The 20,342-nt window shown below is 44.3% G+C and overlaps 2 protein-coding genes across 2 annotated transcripts in view; one reads left to right on the top strand and one right to left on the bottom strand.

The window, feature by feature from the left end:
* Positions 1–20,342, top strand: part of LOC126564095 (GATOR complex protein MIOS) — a 259,062-nt gene that overhangs the window by 68,488 nt on the left and 170,232 nt on the right. The window lies entirely within an intron of this gene.
* LOC126563828 (nuclear pore complex protein Nup154) overlaps positions 1–20,342 on the bottom strand; it is a 505,032-nt gene that overhangs the window by 783 nt on the left and 483,907 nt on the right. The window lies entirely within an intron of this gene.

Below are 20,342 nucleotides of genomic sequence, written 5' to 3' on the forward strand. Positions count from 1 at the left end.
ATCCGTGGGATAGCGACAGCAAGCAGGAAGTGTCTTGCGATCGGAACTCGGAGAGCAGTGATTCGCTTGCAGTAAAAAAACAGGTAGTTTTACGGGGTTGTTTCGGTCGATGTTGCTCATCGGAAGGCTATAATTATGAGACTCGGCATGGCTACCACAACGGTTTCAAACGAATCTTTACGCATTGCAATTATTTCGATCAGAGAAACAAAGCAAATCAGAAAGGGTCGATCGAGTGATCGGTTTTGGAAGGCGTTAGACATTGGAAAGGAACTTCCATTTCCGGATTCTTTTGTAAGTTTTTTGCTCTCTTTGTGTGTGCCCCGCAACAGTATTATAGATAACAATTTAAGAATATAAATAATATCAACTCCAAATTGCTACTGGCTGCATTGTTGGCAGAAACCTGAACTTGTGTGCACCTGCTGTAATTGCGTATCCACCGGTGATTGTTTGGCTGATTTATTTTCCCTCCAGCATTCCGAGACCGATGCACACACCCATCACAAGCTCTTCAACTTCAATTTCAATCACATTAATCACAATTGGGCCTGTAAATACTCGTGTCGGACCTGAGATTGATTTCCCAGAAATGTTTGCCACAAGAAGATGGCCACTGCTGTCTGCCAATTTTACCAAAGCGGAACGAGATCGAATTAAAAAGACGGCAGAGCTTGTTGTGAGCTGTTGGTGTATTCGGGCAGTTGAAATGCTACAATCTGAAAAGGGAGCAATCGTTGCGATTTCCTATGCTCTAGACGCTATCAATCAAGTTCCGCTGGATGGCAGGGTTTCACAGGAAGGAAGTGTTTTGATACGGGTGAAGCGTAACCCCTCGCCAACTTCAAATCCATCGAAGTAACGTTTTGGGAATGCTTATGCATCTCAAGAGGTAATGTCGGCGGTTCGGATCGGTTCGTAGCTCTAAATTCTAGCTAATTAAATTTATTATCCCTCTTGTCGGGCCGTGGTATGTGCACGATCTTTCACCGGGCTGAAGGCCGGGAATTTCTTTCTGACATGATAACTATGATTCAGTGCTCGCAGATCAGCTTGATGGCTTTCTGGTGCAAATTTTGTGCCCGGATATGGGCCCCTATCTGCCAATTAATGATAATTTGAAAGCCAAACCATTTCGGTTGCGTGATTATGCGATACGAAAATTGGTTGAAGTTTAGTGTTTTACACCAGGAAAGCTTAGACACGACAGTGTGTGTTTAACATTGTTTCGGATGTGTTTTATGGTATTTTGCGTAAGCCTTAACTCGAGGTAAATGGTTTTAGAATTTAAGAGTTGCAAATAGTTTCTCCACAGTACTCACGTGAAACCCTCACCCTTGGTTTGAGGTTCGAGCTTATGTCCACGTATTCGTAAAGCATCGATTCAATTGTCGATTTATTTCGATTTCATCAGCAGTATCTCACGATTGTCGGATCCTCCGACAAAAAGAAATCCTGAAATACAATAAAGCCACAGCCACACAGGCAGCGATTTAGGCTTTCGCGTCTCCGCGTCAGTCTTCATCATCCGCAATCCACAGATTATCCTGTCAGGTGTGAGTGCAATCGTGAGGCCCTGGCGGACTGCGAACTGAAAATTAGGCTCCGATTTCTGTTGGACGGGGGCCTTTTTCTTGTGCCCCCTTTCCCCCTCGCGGTACCAAACTTCACGCAAATCGAACCTCCGGAAAGGCATTCCAATTTACCTTTAATTACGTGATTAGTTACGGTGGGAAAGTTTCGCAAGGGCTAGAATTCGCAAGAAATACGTCTTCCAGCTAAAATAAAGGAAAGGCTTTTTTTTTTTGGGGAGAGAAAAGAAAAATGGCATTCTACAGAAAATACACTTACACTCTACAACACACATAAATTCGGTGGTTTTTAGTGAGATTTAAGTCTGTGAAAGTTTTGCATTCGTGTGCACTGGCAGCTGCCCAAGCAGGGTTGGGCGTACTTTTCTAGGAAACGGTGTTTTGGGCTGATTTTAATTAACTTTCTGACATTGAGGCTCAAAACCCTTTTTCCCCCGTGTGTCTCGATGGCAACGGTCAGTGGCGAAACAGATGGAAAAATATGTTGACCGCAGTGTGCTGAAAAGGGTGGATTCGCGCTTTTTTGTTTGGTGTTGCTAATATTCGCGAACTATCTACTAATACAAATTAGCACAACAATCGCAGTTTTTTTTTTGCAAAAATCTGACCCATTTTGACGTTGGGATAGGTGTGGAAATTTATTAATCTATGTTTTTGTACGCTTTGTTTTGGAAATAAATATGAAAACTAGGGCGTGTTTCGTCTGTGGAATAGTTTGAAAAGAATGGTGGGCTAGTTTTGATAAAGGATGAGCCCAACCGCAACCGCTACAGAAGTTTAATGAATTATGATTTGGCAGACATAGTGGGACGGACACGGTCCGAGTGAAGGCCTCGAGCGATTTTGATTAGTTTTAATTATGGGGTTCCACGAATAGGGGAAGGAATTTACGATTAGATGCCAAATGGTGTGGAAGGATTTCGGTTTAGTTCATTTAGCCAGACCTGGTTTAGGTCTGGCTAAACCGATAATCATGAATTATCGGTGAAGTCTTTGATAAAATAGCTTATTCGAACAAGAATTGAAGAATTGAAAATCATCAAGCCCAGGGTAGGCTAGGAATGATAACAAAGTTTAAATTTATCAGGGTAACCAGCCCATCTAAGCTAGGGTAAGGACTATCTCACAAAACCTAACAAACTCTTAAAAGCTTTATCCGTAAGAAACACATTTTAATATGGTCGATATTTGAACCAAAGACCAAGTGCAAAGTTGTGCGATACATTACCATCGTGGCTATTTGTTCAGCCCACTTGACGCGCCACAATTACAACAATAAAAGCCTCCATTTATTTTCATACACAGCCGAACAGTCATCAGTCCATCACAGAATCGCATTCCAGAGCCATTCCGCCATTATTGTGGGCCGCCTGCTTGCCACATAAATGGGGGAGGTTGGGTCTTACCGTCCTAGCGAGACAAAATTCCCACCAAAAATCCAATAACATTACCCGCACAAGAATCAACCGCCAGCCCAACCAACCAACACGGAACAAGGCAGACATATTTGCGGTCACCTTTCAGCGCGAAGAACGCGTGTAAAAGGTACAAAAAAGCATAAATTCCCACGCCTGTACTCCAAATGGCGAGAAGGGTACGAGGCTAAGAGTAAGAGGCTCGCTGAGTCGATGAATATGATTTCCATATTGGACTCCGTCGACTCCCAGAGTAGCGAAGAAGTCAATCAGAGAGTGGAGCAAACCATCGGCTGCAGCGTAACGTATCATTATCGGGGCAGGGTGAAAGATAAAAACAAAGCCTCCGGAGCTGCTTCGGTATCGCCATGTACAGCCTGCTGGTACTGCAGCAGCTTCTGCATGATTACGCCTCAGCGCGCCGGTGGAATTCGAACCCGTCCCCCTTTGCTCTGCCCTTCGAGGCAATCGCGAGCATCCGCGTACGAGGTCGCGCCCGGCCTCAATAATCTGTGGCTAAAGTCCGCGATGAAAAATGACCGTTCCTCCTGGGCGAGGTTCCTGCCAGACACCAAAAAAAAAAAAAAAACAAAAAAGAAGCTTCGCTCTATATGGGAATGGAGGATGCATGATTTCTAAACTCACTGCCCTCGAAAAAACCCATCCCACACCTGAAATCCCGAGCCTGGGTTTTCCTGTACGTGGGTCCACTGGTTTTGTTTTGTTTTTGGTGTGTTTGATAATTTCCGAATTCTAAAAATGACCCAAAAAATTAACACTAATTAAAGGTTACGGTGGTGACTGCGATCGTGGCTTGGGAAGCGAGGCTGAACCCACGTACGCCCATTACGCATTCCTGATGCGGGCGGACCATCAAGAGAATGTCCGTGTCCGAAGTCTCGCAGCACCGTAGCTCTTGCGGCCGAGATTATCCGCTCCTGTGTGATGCCACAGGATACTTTTCGATCGTGGCTCGATCGAAGATTGGCCAGCGTTTTGTTCCTTCCGAGGGTCATCATCATCGTCGTCGACGTTGAGCAAAGTTCGTCCTTGCTTTTGTGTATTTTCAATGTCGGTAAATGGCTGGAACGCTAAACGTGTTTATTATATTAATTCGCTTTATTGAAAATAATTCCTTCATCGAATTATCTTCCTTCATTGCGTCTCCTTCTTGTTGGTAGAGTAACATTACAGAGTTGTGTGGGAAATAAAGATCGCATTAAGAAATATCTCAATAAGGTTCTTAGCTGAAGTAAAATTCTTCATATTAGATCATATTAGAAAATTATTATTTTGAAAAAAAGTTGAATAAATTCACTGATCATTAACCTCCCCATTTGGCTAGAGCTATGGGCAAATAGCAGTGAGGATCCGCTGTGGAATATCTGTTCTTGAACGCCTTTTCTTTGTCTTTGGCGCCAGCGGGCTAATTTCTTTTCCAAGCTTGCTCGCGGTACGCTATGGTAAGAGCCTCTGGGAGGGGAGAACCCTAAACGCTTCTTAACTGCCACAATCCGCCTTCCCAAAATGATCACGATCGTTAGAGGGCTTTTCGGCGAGAGTCGTTAAAATTCGGTGCTGTGAAATGATGTGTTTTCCTAAATACCATCATCACTGAATCACTCGTACGTACACACGGACAGTATCATTCTTCGTTGCTTGGCAAACGGTTGGCTTGGGCTGCAATAAGAAGGGGAGAAAATCTTGCGAATGAAATTAAATGAAAAAGATGAAGTTGGAAGGGAAAAAGAGACCGAAGTTCTAGCAGTTCGATGCCTAGTGGAACCGTGCTAGCTACCAGGCAAAAGGGCCCTCGTCTAATGAGCAATTAATTACAGCTTATGAGTGGTGATTTGATCTTAATTTCTTCCCGGCCAGCCTCTTCCATGTAGCTACGGTGATCGCTGAGATTTCCACGAACGTCGTCGAACATAGCACATCGAAAATGTAGCCGAAAATTAGGCGAGAGCTCGTCCCTCATCAACCCTCTAAGGTTGGGTAATCCCATTACCAAGTTTGAGGGTTTTTTGTTGTTGAAGAATCCTTCAGATTAAGAGCTTCGTCCTAGGACACCGATACTGTGCTGCCCTACAGATCCTTCCACGCGATCGCTACCGTGATACAGTGAAGATGGGTTGCATGTTGCAATCAATTTATTGACGGACGGATCTCGATCAATCCGTCATGTCCGATGGGGTTTTTTTTTGGCAGCGATCCTTCGTGTCGAAATGAGTTGGGCATAACAGCGCGCCAAATTAAAACGCTGTCGATCTTGGTCGATCGCCTCGTTTGTTGTTGCCAAAAACCGAGTGCCTCGAGAATGAAACCGTTTTCATGTCAGTGGCGTCTAATGAATTCATCAATCGGCGGCACCGAAACCGATGTCGCTTGAGGCGTACCGCAAAACTGTATCAAAGCGTTTCGCAGCGAATCCAGCATAGCGAGTTGCCGATGATTTGATAAACTACCGATGGCCAAGCTGGATGATAGGCCGCGAGGTTTCGTAATAAAAAACACACTTCCCGGTGGAAATAAATCGCCCAATGTGGTCGGAGGTTTTCTTTTAATGAGCTACCATAAAATTGATTCCCTTGTCCCTCATCTTCTCCGTTCCTTCCGTTCCTGTACATACACGCAGACTGTGCTCTATTTTATTGTTATGTTATATAGAGCATGTTATGTTGGTGGTTGCATTTCCTTCCAGAAAATTTTGCCTCAATTTGGAATGCTTTCTCGATCAGATGTCGGAATCGTTTAATTAATCACCCGGGTGGCGGGAAGGTTTTGCCGGTGCGTGGCGGTTAATTTTGAAGGTTCCAGCCCGTTGCTTTATGATTTACTTCCTGCGCTAGGCACTTAATTGATTTGATCGATCAACGATCGAGCCGAGATTGGTCGGTACACGGAGATAAAAGTGTTGTAAATTATGCTAATAGAGTGTTGAACAAGATTGCTAAATAACGATCCGTTGTTTTGATGTTTGACGTTTTAATGAATTGTGTGGTGAAACAATTAGGCTATTGTTATGGTCCTTAGGACACGTTGCTCCTCCTCCTCCAAGCATTCTCATTACTTGCGATTAAACAAATCAATTAAAAACGATGTGCTATAAAACAGTGCTATAATTTCTTCCTACTAATAGCAGACATGTAATGAGTGAAAAGTTGGTGTGTCACAGAAATAAATTGTGCGCTTAACACCTTTACCGAGACCACCCGCCAGGAAGCTAGACGTGGCTGCATCACCTCACCCTCATCAAGCGCCGAATAAGGAGCGAGAGTCCATTGCCATAACATAAACGACGCCCAGGTCTCGGGTCTCGGGTCTACGAAAGAGTTGCGATTGCGTCCACTCACATGCATGAGCTGGTCATGCCCATAATTAAAGCTCATTTTCCTGCACTATCGTCACCATCGTCATTAAAGGCTGGGCAGGGGTGTGCTTTTGTCGGGTGTTTCAGCTTGTCATTATGAGTGTTAAATGGCAGTTTTATTATAACAATTATCGCCCCCTAATGGCGTTGGTCCGGTGTTGTCACGCGATCCGGCACAAGATGTTCTAGGCTTTGCGGGCGGGGAGGGGGGGCGGCCGAGCATCTTCTACGCTTCGGACAAATGGAATCGCATTATAGCCACGTGCCTTTCCCGATGAGTCTAGCTATCTGGGGCTAACGCCTGCTCTCTCGTCTTAAGCGTTTTGATTTAGTTACCTTCTAGTTGAGTGAAGTCAAATGTCAAACACGAGGGACGTCACACGATTAGTTGTACGAGTGGAATGGGCTGAAGTGCTGCTGAAGGTGATGATCGTTTCATGATGATCACGCGAATCATGTCTTGGGAACAGGGCGTACCTGAATTTCGCGTGTTTCACAGTAGGTTGATATTGGGCTACTTGGGATTTTGGCAAGAACTGCCACTGATGGCGCTTTAATTGTGTGGGAGAATTGCCAGTGGCCATCTCTCGCCAGCAAAAAAAAGGAAGAAGGTAGTTTCATCTCGTTTCTGGACAAGTGTAATCAAATTCGTGGAGAATTTTAAGAAAAACGTTGCCCCACCCTTATCAACCAAAGCGAACCGCAGGGAAGATGAAATGCCTTTTTCCGACACGTTAATATTCTTGGAAAGATTTGCGTAACGTGCTACGAATTTCGCCGGGATCTCCCACGGCGTAACGCAAATATAGCGACAAAACCAGTATTTGCGCTGATGATACTGAGCGGGTCGTTTAGTGTTGTCCCGGGTAATTGAGCTCCGGTTCGTAAGGGTCGTAAAACAATCTGTTAACATTTGTCACCATCATCACGAGGCGTGGCGAGGGTACGACCCGTGCAAAGTTCCTAGAAATCAGAAGCTGTCCGTGTTAGACTTGACGGGCCCGACGAGTTCCCTTCGAAATGGTTTGAAGTTGGATGTAACGATGTTTGCTCAGTTCCCGGTTCCGTTCCCGGGCTGTGTGTGTGCGTGTTAAGAAGGTGTTGATTCCATGTAACTGTGGTTCGCTTTGAAGTGATGCGATGCACCCGGTGTGCATTCGTTTGTGAGTCTAAAATGTACAATTCACCCTGACGATATTGACCAATTGTTTGTGCCCGTGTATCATCCTCGCGATACACCGTTTAGTTTACTACATCTGTCGAACAAATCGAATGCTTTTAAAAATGAGGCACATTTGGAAAAGCGAGAACTTCGATGTCCGAAAACAATTTTCATTTCTATTCGGATACCCTTGGGTCTTGGACTGGGAAAGCGGAGCAAAGGGTGTAGAAGTTCCAAAGGGGATTAAAATTTATGGCGGTACCAGTTTTCTAGCCTGCTAGGGTTTGTCTGCTTTGTACTGCTGCTGCTGCTGCTGCACCCGTCGTGTGCACCTTTCGATCGAACGGTGCCCGTGGGTGTCGTCGTTGATAAGAAGGTGTGATGCATTTTGTTTGCGTTGAGGCAATGTATTTGTTGATTTTTCATTGTGTAGCATTAACGAAAGAAGCAGCAGGAAAATTAAATACTTTCTATACATTATCACCACGTCAAAGAGAGGTGACTTTAAAATTAATATTTCGGCTCAATACAGATTTAAGGGAACTTAACTTAACTTAACATTTCTGACCTACCAGGCTTATATTCTGATATTTCTCTAGCCCCTTGTTTTACTCACTTCTCACTAGTTTCCTCACTACGAGAACTGTGCGATCTCTCGCAGCAACATAGCAACACACAACTGTTGGTAGCTTTCTACTGCCAGGAATTTCAATTCCACGCTATTTACTGACCACCAACATCTCTTTGTCCAGTGAGTGCATAAAGCAATTAATTGTTTGGCCAATTCATTAGCACTTTATGCTTATATTTATCTGTCAACGATAGGATTGAAATTAATACATCGCGCTGATCAGCGTTAATAATGGTTTTATGAGCTCCCTGTAAAGCCTTCCCTAAGCGCTCCGCTAATTGCACTAAAGAGGCAAAGGAAGAAGCGAAAAAGAATGGTTTTTTTGTTTTGTTGAGACTAAGGGTTGCATAAAATCTTCCAACGAAATACCATCTCTCTAATCCCAACCCTCAATGAATGGATGGGTTTCTCGCACGTATGCAAAGTTGGTCGCATGACAAAGCCTCCCCAAAGGGAAAGGGATGTCATTCAGCCGCTTTTGTTGCTGTACGTGGCTGTGGTAAGACTGTAAGGCGTAAGAAAAAGGCAAAACGATAAGGAAGGAAACAAGCGACGGCTGCTGCAAGGCGTGAATAGGCGTCTTGCATGGCCTGTGCTTTTCGGTATGCGCTCACCGTGCGTAATTGCTCTTTACGCTTTGTGTGTGTGTGGCTACACTCGGCCGGAGATTGGCCGGAAAAGTGTGCAACTATGTAATTACCGGCGTGTCTGAGATTTTTCTGCAATTATTCGCATTGCCACGGGGTTGGTAAATCGGTTTAAAACGGCCGCCTAAGAAGCGGATTTTCTTTCCGTTCTTTTTTATGGTTCGATGGTTGCGATGAGCCCAATAATGGAGACTGACTGGGAGACAATAATAATTGCGGGAACCTTCTATTTGTCACTGCGCTTTGCTCCTTCTGCTACGGAACAACGATGCTCGGGAAGAGTGTCTTTTGGGTGTGCGAAATAAATGGTGTGAGAAAATGTGCGAGGCATCAGCAAAATGTGTTCGAGGAAAACAAATAAAAAAATTAAATTATTCATTCCTGAAGCGGCTTGCGCCTTCTGACCAATAATTTCCACAGCAATACTATCATCAACTGATAACATCTTATTATCGCACCCTTGTTCGGGAAACGGTAGTCCGCCTGCTTCTACACAGGGGCGTGTTTTTATCCCGCCCCGAAACCATAAATCGGATGCAGTTTAATCTTTTGCATCGCTGCCCCAAATGTGTGTGTGTGTGTGTGTGTTGGACCACGGAATGCACTGCAAAATTTGCATGCCACAAATCGGGCTCGCGTGCCCTTTTTCCCCCCAAAGCGATAGGGCGAATGATTTCAAGTACGAAAAAGCAAAGGAACACACAGCACCAAAATTTCGGCTCCCGCGAGGCTCTAATTTGCATTTACTTCGTTTACCCTTACGGTGGTCAGTTGTTGTTGTTTTTTTCCAGTTTGTGGTGGGCTGGGACGCAATTATACGCGTCTCGGTATGTAAACGGCCAGGAGGGAGAAGAAAAACAAAGGAAGCTACAAGCGCCACAGGGAAAAGCAAAACCGTTTGCTGAACACTGGTTAGCAGAAGACAGCAGCTGCATCAAGTAACAGTTGGCACACTGCAAGCCTTACTCGCTGCTGGCGGGTTCGAAAAGTGGCAGAAAAATGTAGCCGAGTTGGCCCAGAAGGAGTGTTTGGTTGAGATAAATTATTCGGTAGCTAAAACAAAAAGGGAGTCGGGGCATTTCGTGGGGGCTTTATTGAATCTTTGCGTGAAGTGAAGTGGAGCCAAATGGGAACGGAACACCGACTGTCGGCGAAAATATGTGTGGCAAAGGCACGTGGCAAGAGTTTAACAAGACTGTTGATGGTAATTACAGGGAATTGATTGCACGTGGCGTGAACGATTGTGATGTTGAGCTTGAGACTTTATTCATAAAAGATTATGCTAAAGAAAATTAATTTGCGAAAGAGAATTAATAAGAAAATTTAATAATTTTGTAGCTTAATAAATTTTAAATTTGATAGTAGAAAATATGTCAAAAAATTATGAATATTTTACCGTATGAAAAACGATCAAAAGAAAAACATTTTGAGAGGGAGAGAAAAGCGAAGATAAGTAAATATCTCTTCTATCATCACTATTTTTGGTGGCCCCTTCACATGTTTCACAATGTGTCATTGTTTACACGTACATTTGGTGGCTTATTTCCGCACACGAAGCCCTGTGTGATGCATTTGATTTATTTAGGCTTCTCTTACTGCTGCTGATGCCACTTTGTAGCTTACTGTACAGAAGAACCGACCACATTTCACACCGTTTAAAAAACTGTTTCAGAGGAATCTGAGCGTGTAATAACCCCGTGAACAGCCGGGCAAGCAATTTGACGGATGAACAACCGTCAAAGCATTGTCTTTCTGCGCACTGGTGAGCCTCATTTGTCCACTGAACTTGTCTAAACAGCAACAGCAACGAAAAAAGAAAGCCTTCCTGAAAAGCAGGAAGACGAAATGGTTTCACTACACCTCGAGTGTAAGCTGGTTGGTCTGTGCCTTTTTTCCCTATAATCGCTTTTCCCACCTGGAAGCAACCATAAGGAAGTGTTAAGCAGGGACGCTTTTTTTAGCAATTGAACGGAGCAGTTATCCCGGTCCGGTTTTTGAACAAACAAACACAAAATGGTGAGTGCCAACGCTGGTAGATGGTGTGAGGATTTGTGTGCTAAAGCCGCCACTAATAAAGTGATTCCCTTACAAAAGAGCGCCTGGCAGTCAAAAGGGAGATTATGGTGACGAATGTGTTGGAATGTGTTTTGTTCTGGGGGCTGAAAAATCGCAACAATCGTTCAACGCACAACGGAAGAAGAGAAAAGGACAGGGGCACAAAGAGACGGCGTCTTAAGTGATGTGATCGGTTGAAGTGGTACGATCGTACGCCGGGAACGGTTCATGACAAATTAGCTGAGAGATAAAGGAGCCATTTGAGAGTACTTTGCTTGGAAAAATGAAATGTAAAACTTATTAGTGAAGAATATCCTGCTTATAATCCTTATGCAATTCAAAAAAAAAAAATCTTTGACAGAAATGCTGGCCTTGCTAATAGCTTTTTATACTAAAGCTTCTAGAATTATAGCACAGCTTCCAATGCCTGCTTAATATTTTTCTATTACCATCAAACACTGTGATGCCTTCAAGCTGAAGGTGATAAGTGTAATTATACGGCGCAGTCTCAGCAGGAAACATTATCTAAACGATCAGAATCTTATGAATTTTAGTCGTGCGCGGCAAAAAGTCTCTAATCAAACACGCCGTGTTGTGGCCACCGACAACAACCTCCCCATTCGATAACGATTTCACTTTCCCACAGTGATAGTGGTGGATTGTGGAACATAATTCATATGCTTCCATCTCTGCATTAACCTAATGGAGCAGCCATTGGCCACTGAAGGACCCTCGGAGGGAAGAATATTGAGGAAGTTAAGTCCGGTCACAGCATAGCACAAGCGCCATCATTAACGATTACACGCATATCAACGGGTCGCCGGAGAATGCCACGATCAGCATGAGAAGCCTACGCATGCGGCGCAAGCAGCAGCTCAGAACCGAACCGCCGGTGCCGTTCTGTCGGCGGTACTTCTTGTGTAAAAAGACCTATAGACCGACCGACAGAACTGATGATGGGCATACACAATCTTTAATAAGAAGTCTACACCCAGACAAACTGGCCAGGGGGTTGAAGAAGAGTTAGGAATAGAAACTGAAGCTCCCGAAAAACAAAAACTACGAAAGGAAAAAATGATTTCCAGGCCCCTATTGGATCGCCTTATGGGAGATGCATCGGTTTTAATGCAATCAAAATCATAACAGTTGTTTTCTCTCCCCGGTTTTTGTGATTAATATTTTTAATTATCATCCAATATGTGTGTGTGTGTGTGTGTGAGCGAGCTTGTAGAGCTGGGGTCTAGTTTGACAAGGTACGGGGCGCCTTGTCGGAACGGCAGAAGATTATGCTAACAGGCGTCAGTTTATGAGTGGAAAACGAAGCATTTCGGTGGTTTCGGGGCCGAACAAACATGCTCTTGATCGCGAGTGAACGCGTTCGAGAAATTCAAAATCACCCAAAAACGAACCACCGGTAGGAAGAAGATAGTATAACACAGATCGAAAGAAGAACGCCAACGGACGGTTTTGCAGCTTGTTACCGGTGGTTTCGGGGTCCGTTTGTTAGACATCAGCTTCATGATTTTATGACCGCCATATATCGGGGAGTTTTTTTTGGGGAAGGGGGGGAGGGGGGGGATGGAGCCTCTTTTCGGTTGAAACAAGATTTGTGATGCATCCGCTTCTCATGCAGAGCTCCTGCTGCGTTTTTATTCTACACCGATTGGAGGTTGGCGTTTCAGGTGAGCTCAGTGAGCGCGCTACCTACTACCGACGGCGAATGCGTGATGTGAGCATCAGAACTGATTAGGGATGATCGTTGCATGCAACCAGAATTGCGATTGTAGTTGTCCACCCGGGTTGTGTAGGCTGTAAGAAGAAGGAAAGAGAGTATTTTAGAAATATTAATTAAACATTTACTAAAATAACTTTCAAAATAACGCGCGCATGCTTTGAATGTCCGATGAATAGCTGCAGCCTACAGTAAACGCTTCTTCCTCCCCATAAGCTTCCCTTTAGTAGCGCCCACTATAAAGTGAAAGAGAGGGAGAGAGAGAGAGAGAGATAGTGAGATAGTGTGCGACCGATCTCCGTCCAGCAACAGGTTCGCGCATTTATGGTACGCGGCGCGCGAGTATAATTCAATCCGATAGTCAGAGGCCAATAATTAAAAACAAAGAAATTATGACCGATTTGGAAGGTGCGGCGTTCTTTCATCGCACGGTCCGGCACAGTCAGTGGCGCCCGGTGGGGTGTCCCGGGTCGTTCAGATCGTGTTCAGGTTTTTGTTTTCTTCAGGCATTCCATGACTCTTCTCATTTCCTCTGCTTTCCGCCTGGAGGTCTTACCTTGACGAAGGGGAGAGACTGTTGGAATGCAATTGCAAGGAGTAACTTTTATATGGGTGGTGGGGGGTGGCGATGGGGGAGATTGAAGTTTTAATAGGATTCTAAACGCATCCCTTGGTTAGTGCAGTGTGACTATTAAAGTTGGACGCTTTTGCAGGGTGACATTGGAGAAGTCAAAGCGCGCGTTTCAATTGCACCGATGACAGTGAGGTGAAGCATGCGTGGTTTATGTTTTATTGCGATCTCGTTTATCTGGGGGAAGGTATCTAGAACGATGTTCTCTTTTTAGTGTCTCGATAGTTTATATCCGCAGCCATGAAGAAATTGTACGAGAGATGTAATTAGCACACATACTTGTACTTGATATTGCTGGTATTTATTGATTTATTGATTGGTTTATTGGTTTACTTTTTATTACTATTTGTTTATTATAGATTTGTTCGTCCTGTTTCATGCTCATCAAATTTTATTACTGCTTAATCGAATCAACAACATACTTTCCTGGCGGTCAAGGTAGATCACGGGTGTGGATTCCTGGATGCTTCCTTTTCTCTTTGACTGTACAACCTTGAGAGAAGAGCTTGACCTGCTATGTCTGACTTTCCTTGACTTGATTATACCAGAAGTTTAGTAGTGCGGAGAAACGATCAAGACAGGACTCGGATTTTGGTCTTAATTTTGAACCTAATCCTGATCCGGCTAGGGACAAAGTCGTAGAATGCATACGACAACCTTCTGAGGTATAGCAAAGAGTCTTTGATGAAGGCATCTGCGTATCCTTTATAACCTTTGTCTAACGTTTCTACGACCAGAAATGGAAAAATCTTTTCGTATATGGTTCGATCTTTGCTTAACTTCTTCACAGAAGCGCCCGTTATTCAGCCAAAAATGTAATTTGTATCAAATATTGAAAAGAGTAGGAAAAAGGATACTAAGTAGTTCTAAGAGGACTTATCAGGACTGAGATAAGAATATACATCCCTTTTTTATTTTATAGCTACAATGAACCCAAGAGAACAAACGATTCCATTGACGATCGAAGATCGGTATGGTAACATTGGACTAGATGGTTTGTTTTGACTGCTCACACCGATTCACCCAAGATTAGGTTTAAACACGGACCACCACGGAATCGATGTCGATCGTTGGTAAGCAGCGGCGCACAGCCACGGTGCGATATTTATGGTGACTTTTGGGTCAACATAATCGTTACCTCAAATATAGATGTACGATAAGACTTTTATTCCATTCCCCAGTCAGGTTTAAAATAAAGCAATCACGCACCGAAATCCCCGAACGGAAAATGGAATCTTGAACTGTTGTTTGACTCGATTGCGGTAGGTGCAGCTCGAATACTTTGGCGTGTGTGTGTGTGTTTTTCCCATTTTTCTCCTCTTAAATGATAATAATTAGAAAACCGATCCTTCCTTTCGGTCGCTTATCTAACCGGGCGTCATCTTTTTCCACCCTGGTGCCGGATCCCAACACGAATGGGTGAGCGCAACGGTTTATGGCCTTACCTGGGCTGGCTGGCTGGCTGGCTGGCGTGACTGCCGAGGCACAATCGGACGATCCTTACGAAGCTCGCGACATTCTGGGTGGGTGTTCTGTCGGATTGTTGGAATGTTGTGCCGCCACTGCTCGAGCTGCACGGCACTGAATGTAGCAGGATTGTGATGTTTTACGATCGAAAGATGTGTGCCCTGTTCGAAGAACGAACCAAACGGGCCTGTAGTAGAATCCACACACGGTGACTTGCTCGCGGGTGTCTGTGTGTGTGTGTTGAAAAGATAAACACATGAAATATGGACGGTGTTTACCTTTCCCTGAACAAGCGAAGGAAATAAGGACATTATCGTTAAGTGAGTGGTAATTAACGAAAAATAAAAATTTAGCCCACTCCATCGCTTTCCTCGGGATCCCCCTAGTGACCGCGTGTTGAGAATGTCATGTTTTTTTTTATTCAATTCCAATGGGTGTGAATCGTCGTTAGGTACGTTTGAGTTTGAGTTTTGAGATAATTCGACGCGCTGAGTGAGAAGGCTTAACTGTACAGGAATGTGATAAAAATGCTGACCATTTCACGCAAGGGCCATTACCTTTACCGAGCAGAAAGGAACGGAGGTCATATGAGCAGCAACAAGTGTCACAAAGAAGGAATTGTTATGCTCCTACAGTTATGCAATTTTAGTTTTGTTTATTTTAATATAGTTTCGTTACTATTTTATCTTTTATTTTCTTTTTTGCTAAGCTAACAGCTAAGGACTTCTCGCTTTCTATATGAAAAGGTCACGAATTATAATATTTTTCTTCATTTTAGAATTATTGAATCGTGTTTGGCAGTATTTAATATCATTTACTTCAGACCGGCAAACCAAAACTATGCTATTTTTGGGAGTAAATATTCAAAACCCCGAATTTAAAAGAGCTTGGTGGATTGGAACCGTCCACATTTACATCGGTGGTAAGCTTCCAGAGTAGTAAGCACACACAATCGTTTGCCGAGCTGACCACCGAGCTGGCGACAATCCGTCCGGAAGGACGCGATGAAAAATCCACCCTCCATACTAGCCACCATAGTGATGAGATAGTACTTACCATATCTCTCTCTCTCTCTCTCTCTCTCTCTCTCTCCTTCTGCAAATATTTCTACAGCTACATATGAGGCTCGAGAAAGAATTAAGCACGCAGAATTACTGCTAAGCCGTCCACCATTCGCCGTCACGTCGTCGGATTGTTTCTCCCGTGAAGCGTAGTTCTGCGGATGGTTGTCGTCCCGGTTGTGTCCGTGAGGCGGTAATTTAATCTTACGCGTGGCCATAAAATGTCAAAGCAGGAGTAGGGAGAAGAAATCCCGACGGGTGTGTGTGTGTGTGTGTGAAGAAAAGGAACATGTTCTTGTTTGGGGTTGCGTTCCACTCTTCCCTGGCGGTGTGATCGGCCGCTATCAAGGGAGTCGCCCGGACATTAAGCAGCCCGCAGACGCATGGGTGGGCTATGCATGTCAAATTATTGGAATTGATATAACTAAATAAGAAAACAAGATTGTTTTAATTTTTTAATTCATTCACTCGCAACCGCAGCAGGCTGCTGCTGCTGCTGCTGCTGCCGTCGGTCTGTGTCTGGTAGAGCAGCAAATGTGCATCCTATGTCAGGAAATGGGAAGCTCACCCGTCGTTGACCAACCGGGAGGCACACCTAATCGAGGCGCAAGGTGTGAGATGCTTTTTCACGAGTTTTGGCTTTTTTTTATTGTTGTAATTTATAACTTCGTAGATTAAAGTTTTATTGCTGTGACATGAAGTGCTAAATGGAAAAGTCGACTCCGGCTGTGGTCCTTTCAGCCCCAGGCGCGTAGGAGGAGTGTTTCTGACGCTTTCTTCCATTTGTTTTTGTGGTTGTATGGTGTTTCTTTGGTGTTTGTTTACCTTACGTTAACTAGGTTCGATTCATTGTGAAGATGTGTGGCGCGCGTTCGTCGCTTGCGTGCTCATTGAAGTCTATCGTTGTTCGGAGCGTGTGTGTGGCTGCGCTCCAATTCAGACAATGGGGCGTTAGAGAGACAGGGGCGGAAGAGGAAATCTTTAATGGTCCAGCCACAGGTGATAAAGGTGTGGCACCTCGGTAACGTACATGGGGGAGTTTGGAGCGTTTTGGGATAAATTATGCAAAACATGTCGGTTCGTGCCGGGCAGCAGAATAAGCGAATCGACGCACCACCGCCTGTCAACAGTTTGGGTGGCTTTTGTTGATGTTTGATGAAAAGAAGGAAGCAAAAGTGCTGGTGCGCTAAACGGCAATATGGCCTCCCGTTGGAATGTTGTTTTATCTTCTACACGAGGTTTTAAACATCGATTCCACACCACTGTAAGCTTTTAAGATATTTCACTCTCGCATTCGCTTATTTGATAAGACGATTTATAGATACAAACGATTCGGTGTAGTTGTGACAGTTTAAAAAATTTGCATAAATAAAATGAGGATCGCACGTGTTTGTGTGCGGGTTGCATAAATTTGAGAAAAAAGTAATTCTTTTCTGCATTCGAAAAAAAAAAAACTTGAGAGCGAATAATCCGATCGTCAACAGAAGCAAAGTGTTGCGAAAGGATTGAAAATAAAATAATCATTAGAAAATTCGGTAGACCGTAGACCCCGTGCTGGTTGCGTGGCAGTTATTTGGGTGCATATTGGGCGATAAATTTTGTCCGCGCCACTGACACCATGAGCCTTTAGTCATGGGAATCTATCGGGTAGGTGATACCGGAATCCCGGGCGCGATTCGATCGATAAGGATCGCCGACGGATCCGTACGGACATCATCATCTGTAGCAGGCTAAGAAAAGGAAGCTAAACGAAGCACGAGAAGAACGAATGGCCTGTGTCAAGTGGCACATGCAAGCAGCAGAAAAACAAACATCAACACCAAAGGCCATCAAACCAGGCGAAAATAAATGAAAACTACCGTGAACGGTGTCACGGATCGGTGGTGAAACCAGGCTGTCCGCAAGCATTCCATTCGACCTCGAGAAATACCACCCGACCCGACGTTAGCTTCAGAACCCCCGTTTGCTCGAGGCCAGATATTATCTCATTACCTTGGAAAATTTATTTCCTTCTAATCTCACGCGCGCGTTCTCGGAGACGTTTGCTGCTAACCGTATGTGTGTGTATGTCGGTCACATCGGTCCACTTGTGTCGGCCGGTGTCCCATCGAAGGCTTAATTTTCGGTTAATTTTTTCACACCCTTGCATCGTGTGTGTTTGTGTGTTCTTTGTTTTAGCGTTCTTCTAAAAGAAGATGTTAAGCTGAGGAATTCTTGGTGTCCCGTGTATGTGACGGCAGCAACATTCCGGAACAAATTTAGAGAACAAAACCGAAAAACAAAAAAACAGGGGACCTAATTCAACGATCCTGCCGTTCGGAATGGGCGAAGGAAGAAGGTTAAGATCGAAACTGACTGATAAGGTCCCGAAATTGGTTAGTCGAGACGCTGCTAGCGACGCACTGTTTCTCACGTCGTCGGCCACTCGTCAGACGTCGTCAACCGTTGAAATTGAATCTTACCCTCCATCGAAGAGAGGGAGGGATGTTGGAAAAAAGAGGGAAGGGGGGGGGGGGATAACTTCTGGATTGTAAATTTTAGAGAAAAGATCAATTTTCCCCCAAACGTGCATGCGAGAGGCATGCCTTCTTTGTGGTTGTTTTAGTGGTCAAAATCAAAATTTATTCCACGAGTCTTCTCTTTCTAGCCACTCTCTGTCACACTGGCATACATCGCTAGCATCCTGGGCGGGTGCTCCTGCGTCGTGTGTGTCATTTTGTAGCGGGATTTGGCGTCTTTGGTGGCTAAGTTTTCTTTTGTTTCTGTTTCTGAAGAGTGCGCGCCCATCCGGTGGGCGCAAGTTATAGAGATGTCTTCTCTGGGCCCGGTACCCGATTTACAGCCGTGCCGTTTTTCATCTTCTAGCTCGAAAAACATGCAAATGGACGGTCGCTCTAGCTGCGGACAAATCGATGATCCGTGTTCAGTGACGATGATCAAATTTATTGGACGAATTTGTGCCGGATGGACGCACAGCGCACCTGCAAACCCTGAGGACTCATTCTCCACATTTCCGTACGTACGCGCGTGTGTTGGTGTGATAAATTAGAAACAATTTAAGAAGGCTAGAAAAAATGAAGACGTAAAACAATCGTGGACGGGTTCGTATTACCCGGGAGAAATGGGAAATTCTGTTGCTGTTGTACATCACAGTTAGGTCGGGGGGACGAGATTGACCGATTTGAATATTGATAGATGAAATTAATTGTAATATTTTATTCACACCATTGATGATGATCGTATGTGCTTCGATCTGACCTCCCGGAAGGGACGATTCTTACGATTCGGTTTCGGTGGAATGTTGGGCAATGAAGGTGACATCTTGCTATGAATTAAAGCGGGCGTTAGCAGTCTTAGAATCGAATTGATAAAACTAATTCATATTGCACAATAACGAGACTTCTCCAGCAGGAGATAAGGACTAGATAAGGATGAACACTTCAACTTTAGTTCGTGTATGAGCTCATCACGAACTCCCATAGGGATATGTGAGGGGCACATAGGATCTCTTTTCACTTGCTACTTGCCCTCATCTCAGTGAGTTGTGTCCTTCATCTTGCTCAGTAGCGTAACGATACAACGCGTCGATTTTCAAAAGAAAGCAAATAGGCTTTAATGCTCTCCTTCCCGTGCTGCTGCTGTCCAAAAACTCGATCAATTGTCTCGAACAGCAGCAGTCGAACAAACCGGGAGACAAATCTTCTTGCTCTAAAACGAGATCCGCGCAGGACAACCAACAAAAACATTCTTCGACAGCTAAACAATAAATGATTTATTGAATCAATTTCATCCCATGATCATGTTTTATCGAAAAAACGGTAGCTCTGCTTGCTCAAACACACAGCCAGCGTTCCTTTCGGGTAGGTTTATTCCCACGCATCCGTTTGTGTTTGTTGCTGTACGAGTAACCTCTTTGTTCCTCCACCTTGCTCCAGCTTATGATGCGTTTCCTTTAAAGCAGCATTGTTCCTACGGATGCGGACTTCAAACGGGCATCCGTTGTTAGCACCTTTTCTCTGCTTTCCAGTGACATACTTCGAGTACAAATGAGGATCATTCGGACGGGGTTTTTAATGTAACAAAAAAGGTGAGCAGTGTTACGTTTCCAAAAAATCAACCCCGAACTTGAAAAGCGTGGCACAAAACACATTATGAAGCACAGAGCAGAGCATAAAATCTGTTACATTACATGCCATTCCGATCTGTTTGGAAGTCAGCGCAGAAGTTGTTTCTCTTTTTTGGGAGTAGGAAGCTTTGTTCGGTGAGGACACGATCACGGCTTTCAAGATGCGCATTCAACATTTCAGAAGGAGCCTATAAATTGTCAAACTCTTTCCTTCTTTTTTCTACTCCAATGCTAGAATTATTATGGGTGTGCTCTTGTGCGTGGTTTTGTTGTCACAGGACGGAGGAAAAATTGTTAACTTTTCATCGGTGTCCGTGAGAAAACACTTGACTTGAAAGCGGGAAGTCACGCCGACAATAATAACGCGCCGTCAATATGCGTCATCAATATTGGGAGTTTTGCTTTTTCTAAGGCAGAGCAGTCAAAGACGATTAGCTACGGATCGCTCTC

Source organism: Anopheles maculipalpis, chromosome 3RL (genome assembly GCF_943734695.1).
Source record: "Anopheles maculipalpis chromosome 3RL, idAnoMacuDA_375_x, whole genome shotgun sequence".
Lineage (NCBI taxonomy): Eukaryota > Metazoa > Arthropoda > Insecta > Diptera > Culicidae > Anopheles > Anopheles maculipalpis.